This window comes from Gymnoscopelus microlampas, assembly GCF_963454915.1.
Source record: "Gymnoscopelus microlampas genome assembly, chromosome: 6".
Classification (NCBI taxonomy): domain Eukaryota; kingdom Metazoa; phylum Chordata; class Actinopteri; order Myctophiformes; family Myctophidae; genus Gymnoscopelus; species Gymnoscopelus microlampas.
This window is the reverse complement of record NC_139943.1, coordinates 17,501,444-17,526,443: the sequence shown is the minus strand read 5'-3', so window position 1 is coordinate 17,526,443 and position 25,000 is coordinate 17,501,444. Positions and strand designations below refer to the sequence as shown.

General features: G+C 42.1%; 1 protein-coding gene across 1 annotated transcript in view; it reads left to right on the top strand.

Moving 5' to 3' along the window:
• Window positions 1–25,000, top strand: part of lingo1a (leucine rich repeat and Ig domain containing 1a) — a 57,649-nt gene that overhangs the window by 531 nt on the left and 32,118 nt on the right. The window lies entirely within an intron of this gene.

The window sequence follows — 25,000 nt, the reverse complement described above, 5'->3', positions numbered from 1 at the left end:
CTGTCCTGGGTTTTATATTTTAACCACATGTCGTTTTGGGTGTTTATTATTATTTCATAAGCACATCATAGGCACAACATACAGCTATGAGCCTCTATATATGACATTTGATTTGAAGCCAGCTGGGTTTCATCTCACAGAAACGAACAGGCTATATATTTAAAATGCGGGGAGATCGTGATCCGCAATGATAATGAAATTATTCTGATAAAGGACTGCCAATGTAGCAGGATAGCCTATAATAAGTTTGAATATGCGGACAGGGTCGTTTACATTCATTGGGTAGGCGCGTCCTCTGCAGGTAAAACACACGCTTCTATTTAAGGTTCAACACATTTTCACTGTTTCCTCTGGCAATCTCTCAGCAATTGAATTATATATGCTGTTTTATCTGCCTGTCTCACTAGCGGACCGGGGCTTCAATTATAACTCAGCGTGTGCGCGTGTGCGTGTGTCCGCGTGTGTGTGTGTGTGTGTGTGTGTGTGTGTGTGTGTGTGTGTGTGTGTGTGTGTGTGTGTGTGTGTGTGTGTGTGTGTGTGTGTGTGTGTGTGTGTGTGTGTGTGTGTGTGTGTCTTTTTTCCCCTTCTTCTGGGGAACACATTTCTCTGTTCCTATGAACCCTCGACAATCTCACCAATTAAACACTCCAGCCTGTCTCAATAGCTAATTTGTGAGGTGAGGACTATAGGGCAATTATATAACTCAAATGTACGTGTGTGTGTGTGTGTGTGTGTGTGTGTGTGTGTGTGTGTGTGTGTGTGTGTGTGTGTGTGTGTGTGTGTGTGTGTGTGTGTGTGTGTGTGTGTGTGTGCGCGCGTGTGTGCGCGCGCATGGGACATGTTGTCTCTCTCTCTCTCTCTCGCACGCACACGCACGCACGCACACACACACACACACACACACACACACACACACACACACACACACACACACACACACACACACACACACACACACTGTGTGAGAGAGAGAGATGCTGAGATGCGTGTCGTTTTTTATCTGGACTATCTCTGCCCAAAGATATGTATCTATCTCTGGTCCTCTCTCTGGAGCAATAAATATGGCACATGGGTCTGTGTGTGAATTGGTGCACACCTACAGCACACACACACAATGCAAAGGCAGTCGTTAATTGTATTGATTGTCCAGATCGAGTTGGAATTGGAATATCAGTTGTAACAGCCAGAGAGAGAGAGAAAGGAGGGAGGGGTGGGATGGATGGTGGTGTTGGTAGGCTAACAAATGCCATTGTGCCAAGTAGCCTATACGTTGCGTGTGTGTGTGTGTGGCTCATGCATGTGTCAGTATCACCCCTCCAATCCAGGCTGAGTGTGTTTGAGAGAGAGAGAGCCATATGTGGGTGTGTTGTGCATGTGTACTGTATGTGTCGCAGCATCTCTTATAACACAACACCATAACAGATAGTGTATCTGGGCAGGCTGTGATGCTGCTTCAGCCTGCGGACATTCATAAAGTACTGTATAGCATCGCAAGTTTATAAATAGCCTGGAGATAGAACAGAGAAAGCACCCCCCCCCACCTCTCTCTCTCTCTCTCTCCTCTCTCTCTCTCTCTCTCTCTCTCTCTCTCTCTCTCTCTCTCTCTCTCTCTCTCTCTCTCTCTCTCTCTCTCTCTCTCTCTCTCTCTCCTCTCTCTCTATGGTTTAGACAACCTTAGATGATATCAGATAAACTGAGATGTGAAGCTCCATTGGCGATTGTCAAGGGTATATGTGTACTGTACTATATATACTCTGTGTGTGTGTGTGTGTGTGTGTGTGTGTGTGTGTGTGTGTGTGTGTGTGTGTGTGTGTGTGTGTGTGTGTGTGTGTGTGTGTGTGTGTGTGTGCGCGTGTGTGCGTGTGTGTGTGTGTGTGCGCGTGTGTGCGCATGCATGTGTGTGTGTCACATTGTATGGGAGTCACAGTGTGACAATGATTCTGAAGCGTCTATGATGTTGTTGATGTTGCTGTGTGTGTGTTTCGTGTGTAACTAACAGCTGACATTGTCTGTTCAGCCTCATCCTGCTGCTGCCTTCATTAAGTAAATGTGGTTGTAAGCCTGACCTTGACATCCCAGCAGCTGTCAATAACACTCACCTCACACACACACACACACACACACACACACACACACACACACACACACACACACACACTACACACACACACACACTGCAACGTGATATCATGAGAAACACACACACATACACGTACACACATGCAGATGCAAAATGGACACACACACATACATGGGTGTGCGTACACACTCGGCACACACCAGCATCTCTCCTAGCCTGCCCTACAGTATGACCTAATGTTACTGTTGACATCCTTTATTGAATTACCAGTCTTGCTGATCAATGTTAGCAATAAGCCCATCTCTCTCCATAGTGGCCCATATGCAGTGTATCTGGTATCACTGGGAGGGAGGTAAAGTATGGGCTTAATAACAGCGTTGGCTTGGCTCTCATTTCAGCTGGTGTGATTGCATAAAGAGTAGGGCTGGGCCATATGCACAAAATCTAATATCACAATATGTTTTGATCAAATACCCCAATATCGATATTGTGACAATATCGTATTGTGATGATAAAGAAAAATCAAACATAAAAAACTCCAGTGAAAATAGCTGATCTACAAGCTTACATTGCATTGTGCATTGCGATGCAATGCATTGTGAGCTTGTAGGCTGTGTTCTTGTTTAACCATTTTAAAACATTTTGATAGTATAAAATAGGGCTTAAAGTGATTCAAACCAGGAAAACACTACACCTATGCCATATATCATCATATTATGGTAGCCAAAGTCCCAGGCACTATCTAGTCTCATATCACAAGATCAATGGAATATCAATACATTGCCCTAATGTGCTAACCCACAACAGGGTTAGCACAACAGGGTTGGGTTTCATTTCAGCTTGTTGTTGGGTTTCATTTCAGGGTCTCATTTCAGCTTGTTTGTATACAGATGACGTATGCCAAACCCAAAACAACAGTGGAGCACCAGTCAATTACAATGTACGATTTAGACATTTATCAGACACTATTATCCAGAGCAACTTCTAAGTGCAAGGTGCACCTAAGTTAACCGACGACAGTCACAAATTAGAGTGCAATCCCACACACATTCAGTGGCTATAATACTGTTAGGAGATCAGCTACTTTAGAGGAAGAACAGTGTCAATTCTTGTTGCCGCCGTTTTCTTTTCCATTTTGTTGTTGTTGTTTCTTATAATGGAATGCAATAGATTAGAACATAATGTAAAGCAATAGTGTCATGAATTAAATAGGATGGGGCAGAATGGATTGAGGCATAAGAGAATGGAATAAAATAGAATGGAATAAAATAAAATAAAATAGAACCTGATTTCAAAGAGAGCAAAAGTAGCAGATCTACAAGCTCACAATGCATTGCATCACGATGCATTGTAAGCTTGTAGATCTGCTTGTTATTGTTTTTAGTTTTGACTCTCTGCCCCCCCCCCCCCCCCCCCCCCGCCCCATTTTCATCAGGATGGGTGACGGCACCATTCAACAGAACAGAACACGATAAACATCATTTTAGTTTTTACAGATACAGTAGGGACTCGGGACACCCAGCTTGAAACAGGGACAATCCCTGCCAAACCGAGACGTCTGGTCACCGTAGGAAGACTATGATTTTAGTGCTATCATCATAGAATGAAATAAAATGGACATGAAAGCATATTCATTGACAGAGAGATAGCGAGACGGTCGTTCAGACAGACAGACAGACAGACAGACAGAGATAAACATAAAAGCCAAAAGAAACAGTGGGCTGGCTAATATTCTTCCACCTGCAGTGCGTCATGGCTACAGCGATCCTGCAGCGTGTTGACCCCAGGGGTAGAAGTGACAGAGTGTTGATAAGCTCCCTACAGAGAGGCTCTGCGTGACGACACAGCCTCTGAACTTTACACAGTGGGAGGAGAGCAGTTAGCTTGTTTGTCTCTTACGCATCTGACACGACTGCCATTTTATGCCCCACTTTTAGGCACTTAGTCTTAATTAGTGTCAGCTGTTATAAAAAATATATTGATTATTGAGGATAGAGTAGCTGGTCGAGAGGCTGTTCGGGTTCAGGTCCTTTTCAAAGTGTTTTGAACGCGTTTAAGCCATTTTCAGAATAATCTAAATGAACGACTTTAGACAAACTATGGCTTAAATCAAAACAACAGTGCTCACTTGAATAGATTATGACCAGTTTATTTTGATCATTATGTCCGCCATGTGTCTTATGAGTATGTAGGGCTTAAGTGGTTAATTACTCATCCATTCAGGCAATAATTTGGCTTCAGGTTCGAAACCTCTGACATGATACTCAGATGATGGCGGGGGGCTTGGCTGAGGGGCACTTAGACAGAATGCCTGGCAGCCTGTTTCAGAGATTGAACATGTGACCTTTCTGTGATGGGTCGTTCTGAGGTTGAGTATATCAAAGGCTGTGTTGTTGCATGTCTACCTTTTACTGCACTGTAGCTGAATTCTGGCAGCATTTGTATCTCCCTTCTTGTCTAAAATATCAAGCTTTGCTACCTGCTGATTCAGCCATTGGAAGATAAAACAATGGTCTGGCAAGATATTTAACAAGGCACATTGGAGTTTGGCTTTACAGTATACTCATTTGATTGCGCAATGTAACCCTGATGGAAGAATGGTTCAGGATATACCCATGACCGACTGCTACAACGGTGACCGCTTCTGCAATACAATCCTCAGTGTTAATTTAATTTAGTCTCAGGATTTTACCATGTGGAAAAGGTTCTGTGGCTTTCTCATCATCAGGAAGTTGCTGTCACTCTCAGTTGTCACTCTCAACTGTTGGACCAGATAAGGAGGAACACAAGTGGTAGTAGGTCTTTCTCACATGGTAAAATCCTAATTAAACTCTGAGAGTGTGCAAAGGATCAATTTGGTTATGTGTATACAGTACTTACTGCACTGTACTTACACATTGTTAAATTAACACGCGGTCTCTTGTCTGTCTGTCTGGCTTTCTGTCTGTCTGTCAGTCTGGCTGGCTGGCTGGCTGGCTGTCTATCTATCTATCTGTCCAGGAAGATTCAATTCTTTAGTCTCAGGTTAGATGCACTTGATCTGGTAGCTCATGAGATTATTCAAAATTAATAACCACAAATGCCCATGGGGCCTATTTGCCCATATCTTTCAGATATTGGCACATTAATGCTGGATAACGCTGTGGTATATTGATAATAATATGCAATATAGAGTATAGCTCAGATGAATGATTGAACAAAACAGTGGTCTTCTGATTCTTAAACTCTAGCTAGCTGTCCTTTAATCCATTAGGACCGGGAACCCATCTGTGGCATTTTAGATTTTAGTTATAGCCATTATTTTATACAGATATAGATCTGCTATTAAAATCTTTAAAAATCATGAAAATGGGTGCAAATCATTGAATACATAATTTTTAAAGTGAACATTTGCTTCTGGGGAAATCTTTGCTTCTGGGGGGTCCCTGGAACAAAATATTTTGAGATGGGGGTCCTTGATCAAACACATATAATTTTGGGGGTCCTTGACATGAACAAGTTTGAGAACCACTGATATTATAGCAACATACGGTTTTGAGAAGAGATTTGTAGATGCGTTCCCGGATTGAATGGGTTAAAGGTCACACAGAGCAGGTGGTGGTGACTTTGAGAAAGCTGTCCATTGTTTTGTCTGTGTTCTTTCTTGTGTCATGGAAAACACTGTCCTCCCTGCCTTGAGTTTGATTCCCTTACATGTTGTGAAATGGCTTCAGGGCAGATTGGGACACATGGCGCTTCAGACACAACGCTACAGGGATATTGTTGATTGTGATGCCCTCCCTCCCTGTCTCCTTCACCTCTCCTCTCCTCTCCTCTCCTCACCTCTTCATCCCCCCATCCTCTCTTCTTCTGCTCTCCTCCTTTGTTTATCGTCCCTCTACTCTCCAATTTCGTCATCCTCCCCTCATCTCCCATCCCCTGGGTACACAATTATTATAAAGTGCAAACGCAGTGCTTGCCTTTCTCTCTTGTGTTATTCACAAATTTTCATTATTTTTTAGATGAATAATAGTGTTTAATAACCCATCATGTAGTGACATTTAAAAGCAGCTGTTAATTAACTGTGAACACATTGAGTTGTGGTATTAAACACTAGCTCAAAAGCTATTATTTACTAACAGTATTTTTAATGGTGGATCGCGGTCAATGCTGTACCGTCATTTAGCCAATTAAACCCTACAGCAGGGGTCTTCAACATTTTTCAGGTCAAGGACTCCTTAGGTGAGAGAGAGAGATGAAGCAGGGACCCCCCCCCTCACTACATATTATAGAAAATTGTGTTGAAGATTAAACTTTTTTTAAACTTTTTTTCATAGATTTCATAGACTTGTTTGACAGCACTATTATTAGTATATTAGTGTTGTGTAAATTAATGTTTTGTATTCTTTGTTTGTGTGTTTACACATTATCTTTGCTATTAATATGTTGGATTCAGTGGTGCTCTTTTTCCCCTCTACACCAACTCTCCGAAAATAGCAGATCTACAAGCTCACGACGGCTCGCAGTATGAGGCGTTGTGAGCTTGTAGATCTGCTATTTTCGGCTAATGTTCCCTATCACACAAAGATTCGGCGGACCCCTTGTAGTTACTCTGAGAACCCCCTAGGGGTCCCGAACCCGCTGTTGGAGACCCCTGCCCCACAGTATTGTATACTTTGTTGACCGGGGGACCGGGGGTACCGAAGTGCTCTATCTTGGCCCCCTCTTTTTTTGCCAAAATGTTCACCTATGACATGCCCAGAATAGGGACGCTAGCGTTCATGTGGTTATGGAGGTGATATTGTCTTGTCTTCTCACACTTGTTTGCATTTACCTACATAGTTGCTGTAGAGGTTTTTGATTTCTGTTTATTTCCCCTCCCCCAAATTCTTCATTTTTACTTTGTTTCTCTTTCTCCCAATGTAGTTGTTTCCAATTCCCAATCCCCCATGTTGTCCCTGTCACTGCAAACTCCTACAGTTGGAGAGTCTGCTGAGAGTGTAGACAACCTTGTGTCTGCTCTGTACATAATGACATATGAATGAAGGAAAAGGAACACGCTGTCCTTCTCAGTTTTTGTACCTGCTGAACAGGCGCCTGTAGGAGTCGCTATTGTGCAGCGACATAGATCACCATTCCCACCTGAGAGCGCCCGGTCAAGCGGGAGGCACCGTGAAGGGATCAAACCCCAGTCTTGTGGATGCCCCTTGCTTTCTGTTTAGTGAAATATTTCTTGACTTTTTCCTCCCTTTTACCAGGAACAAAAAAACTGCAAGTCTTAGTCTCTTTCAATGTCTAAAATGGAAGAGATCAAGGCACTCTTGTGGAAAATTTTGAAAGCCTTCTAATGCCTGGCAAGAATAAAACATACACCTACGCGTTGCAATATACATCCAATGGCTAAACATTACAGACAGGCTAGTCATGACAGCCCAAGTTCCCTTAAGATTGAGGCTATTGAGGTGATCGCCAATTCCCGGAGGGGTCAGGAATCGACTCAAACACATTTTACAACTAAACCTTTTTGATCTTTAAACTCAAAGCCATGCTGTTTCCGGGTCTTAATGAGGATATAGATTATTCATTTTCTTTTAAATAATTGTTCTTTTCTGCTAATGGGTGGTTTGGAATGAATGTGTTCCTATAGTAATGAGTCATAGAAAGTAATAGAAAGTAGTTCCTTTGCAAAACACTCCCTTTTCTCTTTCTTAGTCTCTTTAGTTGAAGGGAGGTGCAAGCGTTTCATCTGTGGGACACTGATGGTCTTGTAATGGGCTGGTGGATGGAAGCAGACATCCCTTTAGTTCTAATTTACAGGAATCTCTTTATCATGGACATAATGACCACAGATCACAGCCTTGTTTATAGTTATTTCATATTTCCTTAAGAAGGCATATATGCAACTCAGCGTATACTTAGAATTTGAAAATCTCTCTCTCTCTCTCTCTCTCTCTCTCTCTCTCTCTCTCTCTCTCTCTCTCTCTCTCTCTCTCTCTCTCTCTCTCTCTCTCTCTCTCTCTCTCTCTCTCTCTCTCTCTCTCTCTCTCTCTCTCTCTCTCTCTCTCTCTCTCTCTCTCTCTCTCTATATATATATATATATATATATACATACATACATACATACATACATACATACATACATACATTTAACATTTTACTAACCACATCTGGACATTGTGGTAGAAATAAAATAATAACACAGTCCAGTAAATCAAGCACAAGAAAAGGACATCACAAGAGTCTATTTTCCAGTTTGTAGTGGGGGGAAAAGTACAATTCCTGGTGGATATTAAGAACCAGTAAATATTCATGTCGAGAAATCCAATAATGAGGCGTGAGATCACAGAGACATTCAATGAACACATTAAGTCCAATTAAATGAAGAACGTGCACCATGTAATGAACGACTTAAGAAACACGCATCCCCCATCCAGAGCGTCTTCGGGGTCTTATCTCCTGTAGCAGAACCCCAGGGCTCCCCGCCACCTGTCCACATCAGAGGGAGCCAAATGGATGAAACGACCACCTGTAGTGATGAGGTGATGGCCAAACGAGAACAGAACCGAGCATAAAAAAGTGTAATAGAGCAGCCGCACACCCGCAGCTATGATGCAAATTGTTTCATGGGAAGCAACAATAAAAAGACAAAACATTCATTTCCCCTCCCAGGATCGAATGATAATTGAACCAATTCTTTAACTAAAATGTCACAGAACAACTGAGGCGTGTTACGGGCATGTCACGAGGCTGTCTTTTGGGCGCATAAATGTTTCAATTTCACACAAGCCTGTAGGGAGTGTTCACCTTTTTTAAAGGAGAAATACATGTATTATACAGAAGGGGAGGGGGAGGGAGAAAAAAGCTTTGACAAGCTCAAGCAAGTGCAGCCAATTAATTTCCTGCCTGTGTGCATGTGCCCATTTTCCCAGTGACAGCACTTTGAGTGTACATATATAAGAAGCCCGAGGAGGTAACGGAGGAAGCTCTGTGTACGTAGCCGCGTGTCTCCAAATGGCAACAGCCACAGGAAGTGGATGCTTGGGTGGCCTTCTCCTCTCTATGTGATATTTCCACAAGCCATTTCCCTGCTCTGGTTACTCTGCCATTTGGATTAAAGACAAGAGGAGATCTTAATGCAACGCTACTTTCTAACCTAGAAGGCAAGACTCCAGGCAGCTTCTTGCTTTTGAAAATACATGTTTGATATGTATGACGTGTGTAGGCCAGTGTTTGATGAGCGAGCTCGGGTCTCAGCGCTTTCTGTCAAACTCCTTGGAGCATGTATAATTCCCTGACATCTTTTTTTTTACCTACTAAAGTGTGAGGATGATGAAATTACGTGCTAAAATGTCACTGCCGTTTCACTGGGCGATAAACTCGAGGTAATTTTTCTTTTTGCTGTTGACACATTGTCATTCTAACAACCGTTAGATGGCGCCTGGCCGTTTAAAAACCCATAATTATCTTCAATTTGTTTTTGTGAATGCAAGTGCCAATCTATGTAAATGGAATTTGGAAATATCCTAACCCTGTAAGGAAAGTGGAAAGAAAAAAACTTACCATATCTAATTCAAATAATTTACTGTCAATCACTTTGTTAGAGCCACTGTCATTTTAGTTTCCAAAGACAGCTCAATTTGAAAAGCAAACCTCCTGATATATCTCCAGCCAGGTCCATTAAACACATTATTGATGTGAGCTCTCGTCAACGTCAAAAGGGCCTGAAATAACATCCTGTCAAATCCACAGGATGCAATGTTGGGGAGTGGGGGTTGAAAAGTGAGCTATCTCTTGCAGAAAAGGTTACAGGTCAAGGGTTGGGGTGGAGGTGTGATAGTGCTTACTAAGAGCTCCTCGCCAAGGCCATTCTCTCTCTCTCTCTCTCTCTCTCTCTCTCTCTCTCTCTCTCTCTCTCTCTCTAGAGAGGAGATCTGTATTCGGCGCATGCCGGGGCCAATCAATTTCCTTGGCGGGTGCGATGAGGGGCTCTTGTTGCCGGGTGGAATTAAAATGGAGACACCCATCATGCAGGGGATGCTGTGACTGACACTCAGCATGTCACTCTGTGGAGGGAGGGGGGGGTGTTGGAGGGTGTAAATTATGAGTGGCGGGGCAGTAAAACAACCCCACGGTGACTCTGTGCGTAGAGGCTAGAGCAAAGGCTGCTGGGAGGTGAGGAACAAGCTGAGCTAAGCACAGCAAGGTGAAGGCAGCTCTCTAATTGGATGGGTTTATTTATCTGCGATAGACAGACAGACAGACAGACAGACAGACAGACAGACACCTGCCGTCAATATAACGGAGCTCCTTGACAGCATACAAGGGGCTCCAAATACAAGTGTTGGTTACGTTCTATATTTGAATAAGGCCATAATACCGGCCTAGAGAGACATCTTCAACTGTGATTAGGGCTGAATGGGGGCACAGCAGGACCCTGAAAATCAGGACGATTGACATATACTATAATGCCACGAGAACCGAAGTGTGACTAACCGTGTTTTACGGGATTTTACAGCATCACTGGAACACATTTATGGCCAACAGAGTGCTTTGTGTGATGGCTCGTAGACACACCTGGGCTGGTTTGGGATTTGAATGCTTTGTTCTTTCTTTCCTTTGAATGCTTTTAGTTAACAGCTGATGAGGGGCGATCAGACCTATGAACTTCCAGTTGCAGAATGATCACACGAACCACTAAGCCAGGCGGGCAACCCAGATTTGCTTTCGTACGTTATATCATGCTTGATGTGATCTGCGTGTCTAACTAATGCATTTCAGATTATTTCACTCTGGTAATAATAGCCATCATGCAGCAAAACTGCAAGACTTTGACTATGAACATATTGCTGTTCAGCGGCCTGGTAGAAAACACAATAGAGCAGGGAGTGTTGTCTCGTGTGCCTCTTGTAGAACAGCACTCGAACGGAGTGTTTGATATTTTCCATAAGTGGAGACAGACGAGGGCCCGGGGTTATGTTTGTGGCCCTGGCTCTGTGGTATAATGTTTTTTTAAAGAGACTGTTGATCCACAGATCACTGTACTGCCGTTCTCTGTCAAGTTGGCTGACCTCATTAAGTGTAGAATAGAATAGAATGGAAACTACTGGCATATGGGGTAAAATACTCTTTTTTTGTGGTTGTGGGCACTCTGCAGCTGTTTGAAAATGTGTTTCTTTTGTTATTCATCTAGCAAATCAAATCAGACAAAAGAGCAGGTGTCAGCATTATGGAAGGTAAACACATAGCCTAGCCAGGTTTTCATTTGTGCTGTTGCTGCAGTCATCTGCTGTTGAGATAAAACATCTCTCCAATTTTAAGCAACCGTTATCTTTGCGTTTCACAAATTAGGAAATACGGACAAAGAGACCGATTAAAAAAATATGTTCATTTAACTCTGAGAGAGTGTACAAATGGAATGAAATGGACACTTTCATTTACGGGTCCCATTTGTACACTGAGAGTTGCAATGGTAACTTTGGCCCTTTTTTCTTTGTTCAGTGGCAGTGGTGTAAAGTAACTAAGTACATTTACTCAAGTACTGTACTTAAGTACAACTTTGAGGTACTTTCACTTTACTGGAGTATTTCCAATTGTCTATACTTATACTTCAACTCCACTACATATCAGAGGCAAATATTGTACTTTTACTCCACTACAATTATTATTATTTGAAAACCTTAGTTACTAGTTACTTTGCAGATATAAATTATTACATTATAAAACATACATTAACCACTTTAGCTCTGTTTTATACCTTGGCTATTTGAAAATAAACAATCTACAAGCTCACAACGCGTCGCATCGCGACGCTTTTGTGAGCTTGTAGATCTGCTATTCTCAACATTTTTGTACTTTTACTTTTGGTACTTTAAGTACATTTTGATACCAATACTTTTGTACTTTACTCAAGTAAATTTGTTATTCCGGACTTTACTTGATACGGAGTACTTCTACATTGCAGTATTGATATTTTTACTTTACTTTACTAAGTAAAGTAAAAATAGGATTCGATTCCCAGGCTTTACACATACTGCACAAAATGTGCATGATTAACCACTTGAACACTAGTGTCCCTATTCTTGACATGTCATAATTGCAAACATTCAAAAATAGAAGATCTACAATGTGTTTGCAACACGACACAACGTTGTGATCTTGTAGAATCAAGAATCAAGAAGGTTTTATTTAGTCACTTGACTTAAATAGCGACGATACGTTGACGAAAAGATTGTGCAATATCCTTGACATATTATATTAAGTAAGAAATTAAACAATGATATAATAATACAAAATATATATACCGTGAGAGACAAATAATAGCTATTCAATATGCAGCAGTTCCAGAAGTGTGCAGGTGATATACATAAGTAGATCTGCTATTTTTGTCGAAGAGATTTGGGGTCCTATCTTGTGAGCCGACTTACACCTCATCCCTAAACTTTTTTTTGCCATTTTTTCTACTTTGAAAACATTTTAAAATAGTTCAAATAGCCAATCTATAAGCTTGATGTAGATTGGTTAGTTGAACAAATTTAAAATGTTTAGCAAAATAGTAAAATATCGCTAATAAGTTTAGGGATAAGGGGTAAGGTGGTGTGCAAGATACGGCCCTTGGTAATGGTTAGATGGCAAAAACTGTTACTTTTAAGGAAATGGAAAAAATAAACCCGAGTTCCAATGGATCCAGTGTAGTTATTATTTAGTCACAAGCTCTTGTTAATACTTTTCATTGGTCTAGTATTTATAAAACCACAGACATACTTAACCACTCTCACTTTTACTTTACATATTTTTTTAAATAATATAAAAAAGAGCATTATCTACAAGTGCACAGCGCAACGCAAAGCGCATCACATTGTGAGCTTGTACAGTATATCAGCTATTTTTGTAGGACATTAATTTGCATAAAACGTTGAAAGATGGAGATATACGATATAGCCTACAAACTGCAGCAGGTATATACAATCCAACCCGATCTCACTCAACTTAGTATACATTGCAGCAACCCCAGCCATCTAAGCTCTTGTTGTGTTTCGGCAGCCTCAAAGAGCACCATTACACACCCTAATCCCATTAAGGTTCATGAAGGACGCGTGTGTGTGTGTGTGTGTGTGTGTGTGTGTGTGTGTGTGTGTGTGTGTGTGTGTGTGTGTGTGTGTGTGTGTGTGTGTGTGTGTGTGTGTGTGTGTGTGTGTGTGTGTGTGTGTGTGTGTGTGTGTGTGTGTGTGTGTGTGTGTGTGTGTTGTGCTTGAAACGTGGACACGACACACTATGAAGAAGTGCAGACACGCATCTTGTCTGATGCACCAATTACATCCTCCTCTGAAATGTCTAATGTCGGTGCCGTTGGGCAGAAACCTCTTATCTCCATATTTCAGGTTTTTTTCAGAAATTAAGACCCTACTTCGTCATACGACAGTGTCACACAAAAAGTAGCAAAAATTGCCGATCTACAAGCTCAAACGCGTCTCCTTGCTCAAACACGACGCACGCGTTTTGATCTTATATATCAGCTATTTTGGCTGTTTTTGTGTGACACTGACATTTTAATTCTGAAAAGTAACATATAGTTTTGGACATATGAGGTTTCCACCCAAAAGCAAACATATCTTAATGTGTTTGTGAGTGCCCCAACCCAACACTCACACATGTCCGTCCAGTGGTGTAAAGTAACTAAGTACATTTACTCAAGTACTGTACTGAAGTACACTTTTGAGGTATTTTTACTTTACTGGAGTATTTCCAATTTTCAGTACTTTTACTTTTACTCCACTACATCTCTTACTTACTTTGTAGATTTTGATTATTATTACAAAACATATTAACCACTTCAGCCCTATATGCATTTCGGCCATTTGGAAATAGCAAGCTCACAATGTGTCGCGATGCGACCCATTGTGAGCTTGTAGATCGGCTATGTTCAAAAGATTTTGTGAACTTGTGAAATGGGACATTCTGCGCAATGAGTACTTTTACTTTTGGTACTTTAAGTACATTTTGATACCAATACCTTTGTACTTTTACTCAAGTACATTCTGAATTCCGGACTTTAACTTGTAACAGAGTATTTCTACATTGCAGTATTGATACTTTTACTTAAGTAAAGAATGTTAGTACTTTTAGCACCACTGCCGTCCGCCCACCCACCCTCCCTCCGCCAGCTAGATCAATGAAGGTCCTCTTTTATCCGTTGATGGTGTGGCCCTCTGCATTCATCAGTGTGCGGGTCTGAGAACAGAGGAGCCTTGCTTCGAGGCACAAAGACACATGTGGTACTTACGTGACCTAAAAGCTCACACTAATGTGTGTTCTGTACGTGTACTAAACACACACACACACACACACACACACACACACACACACACACACACACACACTCTGCCTCTGTCAATCTGTCGCTTTATCCTCTGTCTGTCTGTCTGTCTGTCTGTCTGTCTCCATTGCGATGGAGAACCCACACTCGGTATAAACACCTGTATGTGAGTCGCCCATATTACCTCGTACTGTACTCAAATGTTCTCGATTTTTCAAAAATAGCAGATCTACCGGTACAAGCTTGTAGCGTGGCGCTCGGTGCCGCGCTATGAGCTTGTAGATCTGCTATTTTTTAATAGCCAAAGTGTGAGGTGAGAATGCAGAGTATAGGCCCACGTTTCAATCACAAGTTAACTGTTTGGCTGGACATCCAATAGGCCTACATGTCATGTTATGAAGGGGAGCTGCCCCGTCGGTCAGTAGTGTGCTTCTGCCTCCGACCTGTGCTGGAGTGACAGCATTGATTTGACCTATATTTTGCGCACTGACTGGTATTAGATATTAGGATCGATCTATCTATCTATCTATATATATATATATATATATAGAGAGAGAGAGAGAGAGAGAGAGAGAGAGAGAAGAGAGAGAGAGAGAGAGAGGAGAGAGAGAGAGAGAGAGAGAGAGAGAGAGAGAGAGAGAGAGGGAGAGAGAGAGAGAGAGAGAGAGAGAGAGAGAGAGAGAGAGAGAGAGAGAGAGAGAGAGAGAGAGAGAGAGAGAGAGAGAGAGAGAGAGAGAGAGATTATTAAGAGGGTGAGAAGAGGAGAAGGCTTGAAATGGCAGCAGGTTAAAAAGGGAGCATTAATCCTACTGTTGGAGGGGAGGGATAGAAAGTGCAGAGAGAGGAAAGTAGAGTTCAGGTTTCAGCATTATCGAGCGGCGAGTGGAGCCAGGAGGAGATGTTGGTTTGATACAGCAGTACAGCTAGCCTGCTAGCACACCACACAGAGATCACACCATCACAGAGACACTTGATTTAACCAGTGGTTCTCAAAGATTTTCATGTCAAGGACCCCCAAATTATTATGTTTTTGGTTGCAGAAACCCATCTGAAAAGATACTGTGCCATGGGGACCCCTCATACAAGATTTGTGTTGAAATGTTTCAACAATATTCAATTTCTTTTTTAAATAGCAGATCTGCGACGGGTCCCCGGTTCCCACTTTGAGAAACACTGGATTTTACCACTTAAATAGCAGATCTGCGACGGGTCCCCGGTTCCCACTTTGAGAAACACTGGATTTCACCACTTAAATAGCCAAATATACAAGCTCACAACACGTCGCAATGTGATCTGCCATTTCAGCAGAATGTTTGCCACAGAATAAGGACGCTGGGGTTCATGTGGTTAAGTTACTGGTACAAGGAAAACTGCTTTGACACTTGATGCAAGTGACAACCTACTGAAGAACAGGGAAAACTGTTGCGCCCTTCTTTGTCCTTTGTTCAAGGTTGACTGCAGGTGCGGTGGTCTCAAAAACATAAGGGAAAACTGGCAGAAAAAGACTCGCTCGCTGCATAGATAATAAGGAAAACTCCTTAGACAGTTTTCCCTCGTGACAACCTACTGTACACGTACAGTATAACACAGGACTGTCAACAGTCATGGACATACAAGTTTTACCTGACATTTTTAACAGGAGATAATATTAATTATAGTATTATAAAGGTATATTAGTTATGCTGCCAGCAGGGTGTTGACCAAAATAACTTGAGAACAGATAGGTAGATTTTCATGGAACGGGTTGGGAATGATCGGTAGGCTGTCCCAAAGAAAGTCCCAAGTGTAACTTCTGGGTCAAAAAGACCGAGGTCACAGTCAAGATCAGGGCATATCTCAGGCATGTAAAACAAGATATGTTGGTGCGGGCAGGGGTTTGCAAATTGCAAGGTGTGTTTGTTTAATTGTAAAATAATTTGACTAAATAAAACAATCAAAGTGAACAGTGGTGGAATAATTATTAGTTTGAGAAAAGAGGTTTATTTGCAGAGAAAAAAGACATCTCTGCCTCATGATGAATTATTATCCCCTTCGCTCCTTGGTCTAATGACGCTTTTTGTCCTTGACTAAATTAATGGATCCTCCAAGACATTTAATCAGTGGACGCAGGTTCCAAAACTTCCATCTCAAAAGGAGCGTTTCATTATCTAAAATCCATTGTTGTCGTTAAACTATAGTACAATATTGACAATCCCTTATGAGGTCTATTAAATCTTGTATTTACTTAAAATTAAGTTAGTTATAAGACTTTTAAATTGGAATCGTGTTGAATTACAACGAGAATTTTGTCGCTGTCCGGCAGAAACCTTGTATGTGCAAAACCATTTATTTGCGAAAAAAATTAAATAATAATAATGTAATCCAATGGAACCAATGTCATTTTTATTTAGTGACAAGTTCTTGTTATTACTTTTCATTAGTTAAATATTTATAAAACCCACAGACACACTTAATCACTTAAGACCTGTGATTATGGTTGAAAACTTTACAACATTTTCAAATTTGCACGACACTGTCATACGACAAGTTATAAAATAGGGCATTAGTTTATGAGAAAACATAACAAAAACATTTTACTTAAAACAATGGAGATACAAGGTTTCCCCCACGGCGGCGATGTGTTGTTTATCCGAGGATGCGGGTGTGAAGTCTTGGATCAAGTAAAGCTCTTTGTCTCTCATGTCGCCATGCAGCCTCTGGCGGTGTCTGGGCAGGAGAGGAATGAAGTACGACTAGAAGAAGGATGTTCTCATTAACCCATTAAGACCGGGAACACATCTGTGTCATTTTCAGATTTTAGCTATAGCCGCCATTGTTTTATACTTTGGCTATTCAAAAAGAGCACATCTACAAGCTCGTAGATCTGCTATTTTTGAAAAATCATGAACATCTGTGCACATTTTGAATACATATATTTTTTGAAACATAAGTCATTGCTTCTTTGGGGGTCCCTGGAACAACATATTTTGATGGGGTCGGCGGCCAAAAAACATATCATTTTGAGGGACCTTGCGATGCAGATTCCCCCTCCCAGAAGCAAAGATTTCAGTTTCAAATGTTCGCTTTAAAATACATATTCAAAGATTTGCACACATTTTCCATGCTTTTAAAAAAAAATGCAGATATACAAGCTCATAGCGAGCTTGTATATATGCTATCTTTGAATAGCCAAAGAAATCTTAAAATGACACAGATGCTTTCCCAGTCTTAATGGGTTAAATGTGTGGCGAACCAGGCCAAGTTACAGATAAGTCAAGAGGCTTCCATCAGTGGCTGTGGAGGCACCAGACAGGTACTGATAGAACCCTGAGAGAAGTTGAGATGAATGACACCTGAAAGCAGAAGTGATCAGTAAGAAAACACTGGCAGGAGCAGAAAATAGACTTTAATTTATCCTGGAAGTTAAAATGAAGAGATACTTGGGAAACTACATTGTGTCCTAATAGAATTGGAATTGGCATCACTCTGTTATTCCGATTAAGGACTTTCTTTCACCTTTATTTGCTTTTATTGGTTTTAAATGGAGCATTGGTGAAAACAAGGAGAAAGAACTGTTGAGAGGCCGCGTAGGAGAGGTAATCACTTAACCACTTTCGCAGAATATAGCAGATTGACAAGCGTTGTGACGTGTTGTGAGCTTGTCAGTCAGCCATTTTCTGCGAATGCTTTCCCCACAATAACAGAAAACAGAAAATACACTAGTATATAGAGACCTGAGGGACTCTGGTCAACCATATAGAGTTAAAGTGGTTAAACCCTCTGTACTTGGAAAAACTAGTTGACCGCGGTTGGCTTTGTACTTGGGCCGCAATCCTCCTATAATTTGACAAACCTCTGTAGTGGTGCGTAGTGTAGTGGTGAGGCCAAAATTGGTTCTGCCCGTTTCGCCTCAGTGGCTGGAGCAATTGATCTGAATTTGCACACAGCCATTGACCATTTCCATGTGCACCTAACAGCGAAGCCCGTTTTTCGAAATCTCCAAATGTCAGCTGTTTATTAGCGTTTTTGTTTTTGCTGGCTCTCGAGTTGCCAGATCATGTGCGCATATCCCCCCACGGGTATGGTCTAGTTTTTTGTAATTCTTCTTACACCAAATCACTTCAACGAGCTGCGTTGCAATGTTCCCCCCAGAATAGCGATGCTTTAACTATCAATTCATTTAAATTCAAATTCATTTCATGAGATTAATGCCAGTCAGGTATACCACTTAACTCTTTCACTGCCAGAGTATATACATTAATAAACTCACCCACTGCCAGCGATTTTCCTGTTTTATAACCTTTTCAACTGGTCACAGAACATTTTGATCCATAATGATCGATCCACCCTGTGTAGACACAAACACGATCTGTGGCCGATCCCCAGAGGAAAAAAAATCACCCGTGGCCGTGAGGTAACTTTTCTTGCCGCAGGCACGCTGAAAACAGCATATTTTCTTTCCCACCTCCCTAACTGGCCACAGAACATTTATATACATTATACAGACGGTTTGTAAACACAAAGGGGATCACTCGGTCACTTAGGAAACCAATAAACAGGAAGTGGACAGAGGCAAAAATCTTCGGATGACGTTATTTCCGTATCCGTGTGAGTTACAGTGAAATTGGTCGTTCCGGACTATAGAGAACAGCGCAATCTTTTATAAAACAATTTAAAAATAATCGGACGGGAATTCCCGCAATGTGAGCCTTTGCATTTATAGCTATAACTGAAATATACAATGTGAAACAGCCGTTATATTTTCTCTGCTGTATTATCCCAAATCTCTACCAGGTTGTTGCAGGTTAATAAAGAAGTGAGAGAAGAAAGAGATTGAAAGGGAGAGTTGTGACACGAGGGGTGGGCGGAGGTGTTGGAGAGGTGTTGCAGGGAAATGGGGATGGGTTAGATTGATGAAAGCATGGTGCGGGGATGGACAGATCAAAGGAGAGAAAATGAAATGGTGTTTGACCTTGCGCGGCCCACTGATGAGCGAGACCTTCTGGCACCACCGAAGTGCAAAGTAGACGTATAGTAGTACCTGTGGGAATGGAGAGAGAGAGAGAGAGAGAGAGAGCGAGAGCGAGCGAAGGAGAGACAGTTGGACAGACAAGCGAGGGGGTGGTTAACTAAGTTGGAGAAACAGAATGTCAGGGAGGGTTGCAACACCAATTTAAATAGTATGCAAAAAGAGCCTCAGATTTAAAATGCATTTAAAGGTAGCAGCTCTTTTTATATGTGCTGTAGGTCTAGAGGTCTACTCGGGACGCTCAATGGTTAGTAGTCCATAGGGTGGTTGTATTCCATGGGCTAACCTTCTTTTATCGCACACCACAGTGTTCTACTGTTGGCAGTAGGAGCTGTCTAGTACAACCACAGTCTTCTACTGTTGGTCACTGGGGGCTTCCCTGGGGAAGCAACGTTTTGTTTATGTTCACTTAAATGTGTGTGTGTGTGTGTGTGTGTGTGTGTGTGTGTGTGTGTGTGTGTGTGTGTGTGTGTGTGTGTGTGTGTGTGAAAAGCATCAGGGCAACATACGTGTTTAACCCATTAAGACCTGGAACTGTGTCATTTTTAGATTTGAGCTAAAAAGCATTATTTTACACTTTGGGCTATTCAAAAATAGCAGATATACAAGCTCATAGCGCGGCACCGAGTGCCGCGCTACGAGCTTGTAGATCTGCTATTTTTGAAAATTCGTGAAAATGTGTGCAAATCTTTGAATATATATATTTTTAAAGCGAACATTTTTAACTCAAATCTTTGCTTCTGGGGGTCCCTGGAACCATCAATATTTTGATGGGGGTCCGCGGCCAAATGCATATAATTTTGGGGGTCCTTAAAGATTGAGCACCACTGATATAGAAACATACGTTTTTGAGAATACTGTTGAGATTTAGGAGACATGTAGAATCGGCTTCAGGTCTCAATGGGTTAAGGCGTTCTGTGTTGTTGTTATGGTAATGCATGCTGTGACGTTAGACTTAATTCTTCTTTACACCTCTGCTTAGTATGACATGGAATGGCGGCTCGCTGAAGTGGGCAAAGCCAGCATTATGGCCTATAAAAAGAAGCCCCCGGGGATTCCCTGCCACTCACACACATACACACAGTGCTCAGACTGTGGTAGATATGCAAATGTCAAATAAATAATTTGTCTTGTTGACAGAGCTGTGCGGTGCTGCCTCTCTCCCTGTGTCATATAAACACAGCAGTGAGAGGAAGTAGAATATACCGTAGTCACCACCAATGGTACGGTGGAAAGTAGGTATGAAACAAACTAATTACACATACTCAAATATAGTACAATTTCCTTTCTTTTACTTACTTACTTGAAATGTTTGGGGGAAAAAAATTGAAAATCCTTTGGAATAACTAAAAATAAAAATGATAATAATTGGAAAAATATATAATAAAAGAAGTAGAACCAAAAAAAGGGTCAAACCTGATTTTTGTGAGCCACTTCTGGAGTGTGTGGACATCATCTTGCGATACAGAGAGAGACATAGACATTGATGGTTAACGTCTCCTTTGTGCAATAAGGGCAACGTTGGCATGATCAGCAGGCTGATGGCAAGGACAGTGAATGACAGAGGCTGCTGTCAGACGCAGCTAATATCACCATGCCCTTCCGCCACGCACTTAATCCCCCAACTGCTCTACCAGGGCAGCCAACAGCACCAATGTGTGGTTATACTGGGCAACTGCCAAGGGTGTGGGTGTGTGATGTGTGTGTGTGCTGTGTGTGTGTGTGTGTGCGCGCGCGCGTGTGTGTGTGTGCATGTCTCTCCGTGTGTCCCTGCCCCCAACCCCTCCCCCGTCTATTGCAATACTTGGTCAAATAGACAGCATAGATAAGTAGTTTGCAAAAACAGACAGAAATCCGGAAATATGTCATACAGGATTGATGCTTGAGCAGCCCACAACACAAAGTGTGATTGTACTGGCAAAGCACACCGTGTGTGTGTGTGTGTGTGTGTGTGTGTGTGTGTGTGTGTGTGTGTGTGTGTGTGTGTGTGTGTGTGTGTGTGTGTGTGTGTGTGTGTGTGTGTGTGTGTGTGTGTGTGTGTGTGTGTGTGTGTGTCTGTGTGTGTGTGTGTCTGTGTGTCTGTGTGTGTGAGCATGCATGCCTTTCGGCGTTAATAAGAAAGCCTGCCAGAATTCCACACATGTAGTTGGTATTTGAAGACAGTAGAATCTGACATTGTTATGACAGAGCTTGAGGATCTCCTCTGGACTCCCTCCGTTCACTAAATCCTCTTAATTTAACCTGGCAAGGAGGACTAGACGCCACTGAGTAATATCTTAAACTATTATGGAATATTCCCGGGACATATTTTGTCTTTGGCATACCATTCCTAGGTTTTACTAGTCAATATGGAGTGCAACAGTTCATTAAACAATTAAATTGAATAGATTATAAAACATGTAATTGTTTTTTTGAGGGGGGTTTTCCCCCTCAAAAATCTACAGGACGATCTTAGTAGTCGATGTAGAGCGTCTATTTTTGTGTGACACCTGTGTATGGCAATGTATAGCCTATAATAGGGCTTAAGTGGTTAATCAGACTAATCAATTTAGTTGATTATAAAAAGAAAAAACTCCATTATTCAATTAACCAAACCCTTAATCAGCAGAATATTCGGCAAGTAACATAATGATAGTTGCTGCCTAAATATCTCTATACAGAACAACAATCTGTCAGTGTTGGGAAGATGACAGAAACTTGGTGGAACGGATTTTGTCGTTCAGCGCCAGAGAGGGAAGGGTTGATGTGTTATGAGATGAAGTGTTTAGAATCTAATTAGGTCGTTTTCTCCCCCCCCCCCCCCCCCCCTCCCCCCCCCGCCCGCCCTATACGCACAGAAAGAGAAATGTAAATATGCATCCATACAGTACACACACGTGTCATAATGTACCATTTATAATCTGTCACTCCTCTGAGGAAGATGATCTTTCTTTTAGGGGGCGTTGCTGTGAGCTCGGAGCCAATGACACTTTTTCTGATATGTATCTGTGTGTGTTCCGCCGTCAACAGGGGATTTGCAGTGTCAAACTGTAAACCCCCCATCTGCTACACGAGGTCACCTTGTCATTGATCCATGCATGCATAGCATGGTGAAATACGCCTCGCACAGGAAACAACAACAACAACAACCACAAAACAAAGAGCGAGATGGCGGGCCCTCCCAAAGGGAGCTCCCTGTGATTAAGCCGAGCTGGCTGAAATGTGCTTTCCTTTTCATTTTTATCTTTATGACCTCCCCTCCCAACAGCAGGGGTGGGGGGTGGGATAGTGAGCACCAGGATCCAAGGACAGCTTAGACAACTAATTTTTTTTTTTAGTTCTTTTTTTTCTTCTTTTAATTGCTCTCAGGTCCCTTGAGTGCCATCGCTTAAGTATCTCCTCAGAACTGTTTGTTGTTTGCCCCCCACACCACCACGCGTATAATCTTAGTGAATGTACGGAGGTCAGCGTTTTCTCCTCCGTCAGCCTCTCAAACAGAGAATGCGGAGCAGCTTGAGAGATGAACGATAGTAAAACAACAAAACAGCCTCTCACTTTGTTTTATTTTCCCCCAAACTAACCACCGCAGGGGTCGATGGTTTTAACCGCATGAACCCTACACCATCCCACTGCTGGGCATGTCATGATAGGAGAACATTCTGTGAAAATAGGTGAAATCGATGGTTAACAGGCTGAGAATCGGAACCCCATCCTCACAACCCACTGTGCCTTGAGCTCACATGGGTTAGAATCCCAACAGTAGCCTTCCATCCCGCTGAGATCTCCATCTGACCTTTGTGTTTTTACGGATTCTGTCTGTCTGTCTGTCCGGAGCTATAAACCGCTGGACTTGATCATCAAATATTTGTGCACAGTGCTAGTAGGCAACTTAGTACCTCGACTATGTGATTTATATGTTTTGATATTTTTGGGCGGTGCAACCGCCCCTATATGTGAGGTTTGGACACACACCCATTGCACCCCCCCAACCCTGCGCTGTGATTGGCCACCATTGTACCCCCCTAACCCTGCACCGTGATTGGCCACCATTGTACACTGGTTGACTCTATTCAGGACTGTGATTGGCTAGTGAAACACATGACACATGTGCAGCCCTATAAATAGGACTCTGCACATTTATGTTTTTTTTAAGTGAATCACACATTGTGGGTGGAAAGGGTATTTAAAAAAACACATTATTCTTTTAAGTGAGCTTCCACCACTGTGACCACACCGCCCACTTCACACTGGGTGTGATTTTTCACTTTTTAATGGAATTCAAAGGGGCTGAAACCTTGACCAAATTTGGAGATGACTGTCAACAATATCGTGTCGTCGATGTGCCAGAAATTCTATTCTATAACGTTTAGGTTGTCTGTCTGTCTATCAGTGAGTCTGTCTAGACAGATAATATGGACATGTCTGACATCATGGTACGGCATGTGTGATTTGTCTGGACAAATACGCCCTTACGCCCCTACGCTTAATGTCGAAGGTGACACGCCTGACGTAACAGTATATAGCACACATCAGCACTGTGAAGCAAATCACTGTTGATTGGCAGTTAATATTGACATCAGCGCAAATTGAGAGAGACACAGAGAGAGAGAGAAGAGGGAACTTATTTCACCTACGCAATAACCCGGCCAACGTTGGGTACCATCACCTGAACACAAATAATATAAAGCCGAATTGTGTGAATTCACAATGTCAGATCCAATATATGTCATGTCATCATGAATATAATGTCAGATGTCACATGGGAGCCACCCCGCTTTGTTTCTTGTCTTTTCTTTTGATAAGACTCTCAAGGAGGTTGACTCTAAAAACACAGACGGGAGCCGACCACTGACTGTCACGACCTCCACATCCTGTCCTCTGATTCCACCGCGTCTCAGCGTTTTTGGTCTTTCAAGCATTAAGTGATGTTTTTTATCTGTCTAATTAAGGCTTCATCTTTCTGGGCAATCTCTCTACGGACATGGATTAACCCCCCCCCCTCCCTCCCGCCCCATTTCTCTCCTATCTCTCCTCTGTGGAACTACAGGAAGGTCGGTTGAGGGCTGCTCTGCTCCGCTACACTTGCAGTCAGTGCGGAAGTTCCTCTTTTAACCACATTAAAACCTAATCACTTGACCTTAAACAATCTAAAATGCACAAAGAAGCAATTACGGCTCTTTGTATTTGTGGTGCAGCGATGCCTGAAGCCCAGTGTGTTGTGTGTCTCTGCCCCTGGGGCATCACTGCACAGATGAGGCCTTTGTAGCAGACCTAGTTCCTTATTGCACGATTGCCACACTTTTCGCTTCATCCCCAAGAGGATGTACTGAAATGAGAAATCTTAGTTTCATTAGTCTTACAATGCTTGAATTGTTTTAACCCATTAAGACCGGGAACGCATCTGTGTGCCATTTTAAGGTTTCTTTGGGCTATTCAAAAATAGCAGATATAAAAGCTCACAGTTATGAGCTTGTAGATCTGCTATTTTAATTATTATTTTTTTAAATGTGGGCAAATCTTTGAATATATATATATATATTTTAAAGCATTTGTAATTCAAATCTTTGCTTCTGGGGGTCCCTGGAACAACATATTTTGAGATGGCGGAGAACATATCATTTTGGGGGTCCTTGACATGAAA